The following is an 8,925-nucleotide window of genomic DNA, read 5'->3' on the forward strand; positions in this document are numbered from 1 at the left end:
ATAGGGTGCATGGATCTATATTTAGGACTCTCTAGATCTAACACAACAAAAAATAATGGTTTCAAAAACCATTATAAAATAAAGATATAGAGAAAAAGTGCTTATGTCTAGATCTGGATGTTCCCAGATCAATTTCTTATGGTGAAGAACATACTTACAAAAATTGGAGAATCTCTCATCATGCTGCTACCCATGTGTGTGCCCTATGCGATTCCCGTGCATGTGGCCTGTGCACATCTTGTACAATTCTCATGGACGTAGCTTGTGTGCATCCCGTGCGGTTCTCGTGCATGCGACCTATGTGATTCTAGTGCGTTTCTCGTACACCCAAGATCTTCCTCCCAATGACTCTTCCTTGTGTTTAAGCATTGAGATGGTGGATATCTCAAGGGTGGAGGTCAAGGTTTTCTCTCTGGACCGAAAATGGAGAATGACAAGACCTATAAACCCTAATCCCTAAAGGGGTATTTATAGGCTTTCTATTTACTTAAGCCCACCATGGGCTTGGGTCACTTAATCTAGCCCAAAAAGGTTGCTAATTGATTAATTAACCATACAAGACCCTAATTAATCAATTAGCTTAGTTTAGACATACCACTCACTTATCCTTATGTAACTTTATGTAATTACCAAAATGCTCTTATGCACAAAAGTGAATTAAAAACCCATCCAACCCTCATAAACTGTGTCATCAAGGAATATGAGCTTAGAGTAGGGACCATTGAGGCCCATAGGAGTATTGGCTCCCTCAACATCCCACTATAGAGAGTCAACTACACTCCAGTACTCTATTTATATTACAATGAGACACCAAATGTTTAGATATATGACCTACCATCCACTATATGAAGACTTCCCATGAATTGATGTTCATAATCTTACAAGGTAGTGTTATTACCTATCAAGATTACCTCTCAAATCCTTGAGTAATAGATCTCACCTATTATGTGATCAATTAACATACTCTACCTCCAAGGGGTAAATGTTAAATTTCTTTATGATCACATGTCTTTTGGATTACCCAAGAAGACACACTGTCTCAATCCTATAAGATATCATGGTGCCTATTTTGAGAATGTCTGTTGCCACTAGCCTCCATCAATAATAACCCAATCTATAGGGATATATGACCACTCTAGGATCTTATCCATAAGTCAAAGTCTCTTGTTAATTTTAACACAAGTTAAATATCCTCTCAATGTTGAGAGTCCATGCAGTATAGTAGCTTGGTGAATCATGACAATTGATAGTCTTGCATCATGATTCACTGTAGCTCTTGTCCGGTGTGCATCACATACATTAGTGCACTCACCATGGGAAAACCATCTTGATGGCCAAGACAAGTCATTCCTTCAATTAGGAGGTGGTACACTACAATATCTACTGGATTGCCTAAATCCATGAATTAATTGTGGAGAACTTATATACTTACAAGGAACCCATGACTTGTATCTTCTATGCAACTCCTAATGCACCCAAAGTCATGAAAAAATTAAGAAACATGAACCGAATGTTCAAATCAATGTCAATATACCAAAAGGATAGCAAGGGGATAGTTAAGTCTAACTTTGTTACATCATGTCTTACTTTTAAGGGCTCAATTGCAACATATACTGCATAGATTCTCAACCGTGAGAGGATATTAAATTTGTACTAAAATCAACAAGAGACTTTGACTTATGGGTGAGATCCTAAAGTGGTCATATATCCTTATGGATTGGGTTATTGTTCATGGAGGTTGGTGACAATAAGTATTCTTAATAAAGACATAGTGATATCCCATGAGTTTGAGATAGTGTGTCCCCCTAGGTTATCTAAAGGACATTTGATCATGAAATCTTTGACCGCAATAATTCTGCCGACCCTTCATTTTGTCTTCTTAACACATACCTTGATTAAGTGCACTTTCAGTACTCCACAGTAGTTCCTGGTAGTCCATTACTACTCATATAACTTACCTCTTTGAGCCACTCTAGATATTAGGTACACTTTTATGATAGTTTGCTTAGACATATTTAAGCCCATCAGACATGCCTTAGCACACTTAGACACACCCTAGGTCACTTAGATACTATTCTGGTCACCCTAGGTCACTTAGGCACCTTTCCTAATCACCTAAGTCACTTAGGCACTTTCTTGATCCTAGGTCACTTAGACACTTTTTTTTAGGATAGATCACTTGGACACTTCTTTAGGTTTGTTTGACTTTAGGTTAGGCCTTGGTTTTGGTAGCTTTATTTTTTAGATTATGTGAGTATTTGTCTTGATTTCAATTATTGACTGCATGAGATGATTTTTCGATATTTAGTGGTGTAAGTTCGATATCCGTTTTTCATTATTTTCTATTGCATTATTTTTATTTTGGAATTTTAATTACCTACTTGATATTTATTTATTTATTCATTTATTTACTTATTTTTTGTTAGTTTATTTATTGGGAAATTGCTTAAGATTATGATTCTAATTTTATAAGTCATTTCTATTTTCTTTTTCCTCTTATTGAATTATTTGAGATTTTATTTTATTTTTTGATATTATTATGCGATTTCTAATTTCTATTTTTTGTATCTATTTTTTGCATGATTTCATGGAGATATTCTGGATGTATTACTAGAGAAATTTTCGAAGAGTTGCAACCGAGTTATAATTACAAAGAGACTTGGTGCATGTGGAATTTTAGGATATTAAAGCACACCGACTTGTCTTGGAAAGACAACCATACACGGTTGCTAGTGGAGGCATGAGTACATTTTTTTTAAATGGTAATTCGTGAATTCAATGGTTTTGTGTTAGCGTATGAATTTGCCATTAGTGGAATTTGGAAGTTCAAGTGCTTAATGGAATTTAATGGTCGGGTAGATACACACTAGTGGAATTTCAAAATTTCAAGGGCGTTAATATAAAATGCATGGCATTGTAAGTGGCTTTTAGTGGTTTCATTTTAAATGGAAAGTAAAGAATCCATATGGCAAACTAGAAAATGCTTTACTGGATGTTTCTTTAAGGAAAATCCATAGGTGAATGTTTGATGGCTTGAAATTTTTTAAGGAAAAATTCATGATCAATGTGGCTGCATGTGGAGACTTCTAATATGAGAATTTGGTGATAAATATTTTTTATTTTAAAAAAAATGTTGCAACTTCTAAAAGAGAAGAAGATTGGAATTGAGAAATGATACAATCAGCGTTTAGGAGAGGAACGATTAGACTAGTCAGTGTCTTCATCTGATCACCGTCAAGCTGCCCAACATTTGATCCCCTTGATTTCGATCTTCTGAAATTTTTTTGTTTGTAAAAAATTCTGATGACGGAGAAGAAGCAAGCCAAAAGGCGTTCAAAGAGAAAGCCAAGTTGCACCACATATTTTATCTTTATGGGCCACACCATGTAAATGCTGCCACCACCAGACTTTTCAAGGTTGGTTGCATATAAAAGGGGCACTTACAACAAGCTATTCCATAAGGAGTCTCCATATGGGTTGTGTCAATAAACAAATGGAACGCATCTGGACTTCAGGGAAAGGTTGCAACTTTTAGGTGGACACGCATGGACTATTCTCTCCAAGAAAAGACCCACAACAGCATGCATTCTGAAGGTCTTCATACAACCATCTTTCTTCATGGAAAATGTGAGTTCAAATTTTCATTTTTATTGTTTTAGGTTCCACTTTTAATTCGAGTGAAAGTTAGTTTCTTTTTGTATTTTAGTTTTGATCATAATGTGATTAAAAGTTACATTGTTTTATATTAGTTTCATTTTTTTTAATTTGATGAAAAGTTATTTTTTTATATTAGTTTCTTTTTTTAATTTAATGGAAGGTTGTTATTATTTTATTTATTTTAGTTTCAATTTCTACTTGGATTCAAAGTTAAAAGTTTTTATTTGTTAGTTTTGTTTTTTGTTTTTTTAATATGATTTAAAGTCAGTTTTCTTCACTTAGTTTAAATTTTTAATGGTGGATTGAAAGTTAGAATCTTAACATTTTAGTTTAGTTTAGTTATATATATATATATATATATATAAATTAAGTGGATGAATTTGGCAACTTAATTGAAGATGAATGTGTTTGTACATTAAGCTGTCTTTTATGATGAAATTTAAGTGGAAAAAATAATAATAATATGGGTGGGAAATTCTATGGTTGAACTTAGTGGAATGATGCAATGATTTTTTTTTTTTTTTGGTGATTTTATGGCGGAATTGTGTTGAAACTTAATTAGAGAAATGACTATTTTATGGTTGAAAAATTCAAATGGAAATGGAGTTTGGTAGCCATGCATGTCGAGAACTTTGTGGCTGAACCTTTCATGGACAAAATAATGGAATTTCGTGGCTTTGTAATTGAATATTGGTAGTCGAACTCAAATTGGAGAAATAGTAAGATTCAATGATAAATACATGGCTGAATTTCTTTTGTATGAAAAATCAAGGACGTGGCCTTGTATTGGTGATTTCATGACTGAAATTTGGTGCTATACAGTGGGGGTTACATGGCCGAATGTGTGGCTGTATATGGGGCTTTAAAGTGGTTGCAATGGAGATTTCTTATAGTTGTTTAAAGTGGATACTATTTGGGAAGATTAATGGAAGAAAGTGGTAGCCATCGAATGGCTGAATTAATGAAGAATTCATGCCTGATTTCTTAGTGAAATTTGGTGGAAAATCATAGAATAAAGTGGCTGCACATATGGTTTTTTTCATGGCTGAATTTACGGATGCGCACGCATGAGTTAATGGCTGCATATGTAAAAATAGTGTTTGCATTCTTGTGGTAAAGTATGGGAGTTTGGTGGCTACATTCTTATGGTAGAAATGTGGGAGTTCAGTGGCAACATTCTTATGGTAGAAATATGGGAGTTCGGTGGTTGCATATAAAAGAGTTCGATGGATGAAAATTCGAGCGAGAAATGACGATTTTATGTTTGGAATTCATGAAGAATAATGGAGGATGTAGTGGCAATTTGAAACACTTCCATCAATTTCAAGGATATCTAAGCATTAACCGAGTTTTGGACACTTAGAGATAAGTTATTTGATTTTACTAACTTTGATTTAATTTTCATATATTCTTGTCTATTTATTTCTTTTGATCTTATGATTTTCTTTTGAATACTTTAGTTTAGGTGGGTGTGGACAAATTGAGCCACACCTGATCAGTGTTGTTAGAATTTGATATTTAGGAAATTAAGTGACTAAATGTGAATTGTGTTGATAAATTAAAGTTGTGGTTAGAGTAATTTTTCTTTATTTTTTTTTAATCTAAATAAGCCATTGGATAATCAAATGACGATTGACTTTTAATGAATGTATTAATTTGGATTCATGCCTCCTGGGTGCATCTGTGGACCTTCAAAGCTACCTTGGTCACAGTTGAGTTCAGATACCCTCTCCATAGTCTCATTTTGGGTGTGACCCGATACGAGTATCAATTTGAGTATACCTCGGTTATATGCTTGGTTACCTTTTAGTCGGTTCCTATAGAGCTACCCTTGTACCGCGTTTCATCCAGTGTTTACGTGTTTATAGGAGTATTTTCGTGCCTAATCTGGATTCGCCTTCGTGGAATAGAGTTAGAGATAGGTTGACCAAAGCATCAGATCAGCCAGACCAGAGATTAAATCAAAGAGACATAGACTCATAGGTAGTTACTGTTGACCAGTTTGTTGCGGCCATGGCTTCGATTCAGGAGGCTATAGCTGGCCTCAGCTAGAGGATAGATGGGTAGTAAGCCCAGCAGGCCTAGCAGATCTGGCCTGAGGATGGCGCATAGTATGACCCTGCAGTACCACCACCTCCTCCACTCAGTCAGTCGATTCCACACCCTACACCGTATGTTTTGCATAGTCAGACTGATGTTATCCCACTTCCTGTCGTAGAACCCATTTCGGCCTTAGAGGACGCACACGCTCGTTTGGATAGACTCGAGTAGAGGATGAGACAAATGAGGATTTCAGATGGAGCTATCAGTTGGGATGATTTTGATGGAGCATCGGTGGCTAGTTTACTGACCCTATTTAGGATGCTGGAGATTGAGAGGTATACAAACATAGGTTGCCTTAAGATCCATTTGAAGCTATACAGTACTGTGATGAGGGCCCATGGGTTGGATGAGGCTCAGTTGATTATGCTTTTCCCCATGTCCTTGAGTGGTGCAGTGCAATGCAACGTTGCTTTGCTTCATTAGATGATTGATGCCATAGGACCTAGGATGATGTAGCCCAAGAGTTTTTGAGACAGTTTGCGTTTAACACTGTCATTGATGTCTCGAGGAGAGAGCTAGAAGCCTTAAGACAAGGACCAGAGGAGTTGGTGACTTCATTTATCTCCTGATGGAGGGAGAAGATTACACAAATTGTTTATTTCCATTCAGAGAATGATCAGATTAGTATGATTTTGAGGAGCTTACAACCCAGATTTGCTAGACACTTAATCGGATTTTCCCATACGGATTTTGGATCTTTAGTACAGGCTTTATATGGTATAGAGGATTGTGGCCCGAGTCTTCCCATTCTGATTCAAAAGGGAAGAAACCCTTAGGAGGATAGAGACCAAGAGATGTGGGTACTATCAGTTTAGCACGATTGAGACCTCCTAGACGCTATCAGATAGTCGGGCAGAATTTAGGAGCCTATTACCTACAACGTTATGTTCAGTATAGGCCGCCTGCTCTTTCAAGGCATATGACTCCTACATATCTACACCAGACCTCAGAGCCTATTTTTTCTGCATAGGTCTCAGAGAGACCTCCTACTTTATACCCTTGGCCCCGAGCCCCACAAACTACTATTTCTTTAGTACAGAGGCCGACACGACAATTCTCCCAACTAGGTATGCCTTTGAGCCGAGCTTTCCAGAAGCTCATGGATGGTGGTTTGTTGGCTCAGTTAGCTCCTAAGCCTGTATCCCAGCCCATGCCACCTAGCTTCAAGTTGGATTTACATTGTTCTTACCATCAGAGTCCAGGGCATGACACAGACCATTGCACCACTTTGAGACATGTTATATAGGACTTGATAGACCAGGGTTTGGTTAACTTGGGGCAGCCAAGTGTAACCACGAATCCTCTACTGGCTCACTCTACGCATGTAGTGCTACTACCCTCGGGCGGTATCCATCGCATAGATTTTATAGAGGATGATGGCATACACATGCTGAGTGGGGATGACGGATTGTTAGAGCCAATTGTCTTGGATGATGATAATGAGGTTGACACAGTGGGTTCCCAGACTTCTACACCGTTTAGTTTGATTTTAGATTGGGTACCATTTGAGTTGACTCCTATTGCACCGTTGGTTATGGCACGTCAAGGCCTATCAGTCCCATTTATCCTATGGCTAGAGGATAATGACTCAGAGGGGAGAGATATACAAATTGTGACTCACAATGGGAAAGTAGCTCAACCCTCACCTCTAATAGCTAGGCCATTTGATGGTGCAACCTCTCATTAGGAGGTCAGGAGAGATGATGATGAGCTGTTGAGGCAATTACAGAGTACACAGGCCTGCATATCTATTTGGAGTTTGTTAGCATCTTCTAGTACCTATAAAAATGCATTGATTCGAGCCTTGAGTCAGATCCGTGTTGAGACCACTACTACTCCAGAGGGGTTGATCATATGATGATGGTTGATAGGGCCACTTGTATTGTGTTTTCTGATGATGACTTTCCACCTGAGGGTTCAGACCATACACGCCCTCTATATATCATAGTTAGTTGTTCAGGCCACAAAGTTCCATCTGTCCTGTTGGACAATGGCTCGGCCCTGAACGTCTGCCCATTAGCTATTGCTATTGCCCTTGGTTATGCACCTTCAGACTTTGGTCCTTCTACACAGATGGTCAGAGCATATGATAGTACTAAAAGGGAGGTCATAGGTACCTTAATGATAGAGTTGTTGATTAGTCCAACTACATTCCTTCCACTATTCCAGGTTTTGAGGATTCCCACGTCCTTTAACCTACTACTGGGCCGACCTTGGATTCATAGGGCTGAGGTTATTCCATCTTCCTTTTCTCAGAAGGTGAAGTTTATATATGATAGGTAGGTTATCATGGTATAGTCTCTTAGAGATATGTTTGCTTCTTTCGAGCCGGTGCTTCAAATCAGTCATAGTGAGGATGATATATTTTTGACCGGGTTTACGTTTGATGAGGTGCAAACCCTTGAGGTTGAGGACTTCTGCAGAGATTTCGTAGCTATGTCATTTGATCAACATAGCAACATGGTGGTGCTTGACATGATGAGGGGTATGTCTTTTATGCCTAGCATAGGGTTGGGACGATGTCAGCATGGACCCATAGAGTTTGTAGCTACCACTGATCATGATACACCATTTAGGCTTGGGTTTGTTCCTATAGAGGTTAACTATAAGTATATGGTGTGACTACGTAGGGAGAGGGTGATAACCCGTTTGACTTGTACACCATTTGATTATCCTATTCATTCTTATAGGATGAGCTTGGCAGACTAATTCGTCAGAGGATTAGAAGTTCATTCTCATATGGGGGATTTTGGAACCGTGACTAATATAGATGGAGTGGATGAGCTTCAGCATTAGTTTCACCATTTACAGTTAGGATATGAGACTTCTGGTGCACCAGTTTCAGTGATGATTGCTCCTTCGTCTCCAAACCGCGCTAGTTTTTTTTTTTTTTTTTTTTTTTTTTTTTTTTTTTTTTTTTATATCTTTGTGTTTTCTAGAGGAGACTACTGATTATGGAGTAGTTGTTGAGCCTACTGAGGTGACCGATGGAGTTGTTCCCCACGATGAGTATCGAGATGAGGTGAATATGACGATATGAGTCAGATTGCCAAGATGGTTCAGCCTGAGCCTGCTTCAACATTCTATTTGCTTGGGGTGTCTGCTATCAAGGTTGCCGAGGAGATCCAGAGCTCTTGCTCCAAAGCTTATGGAGGACATTACAGT

This window comes from Vitis riparia, chromosome 14 (assembly GCF_004353265.1).
Source record: "Vitis riparia cultivar Riparia Gloire de Montpellier isolate 1030 chromosome 14, EGFV_Vit.rip_1.0, whole genome shotgun sequence".
In the NCBI taxonomy this organism is placed as follows: Eukaryota; Viridiplantae; Streptophyta; class Magnoliopsida; order Vitales; family Vitaceae; genus Vitis; species Vitis riparia.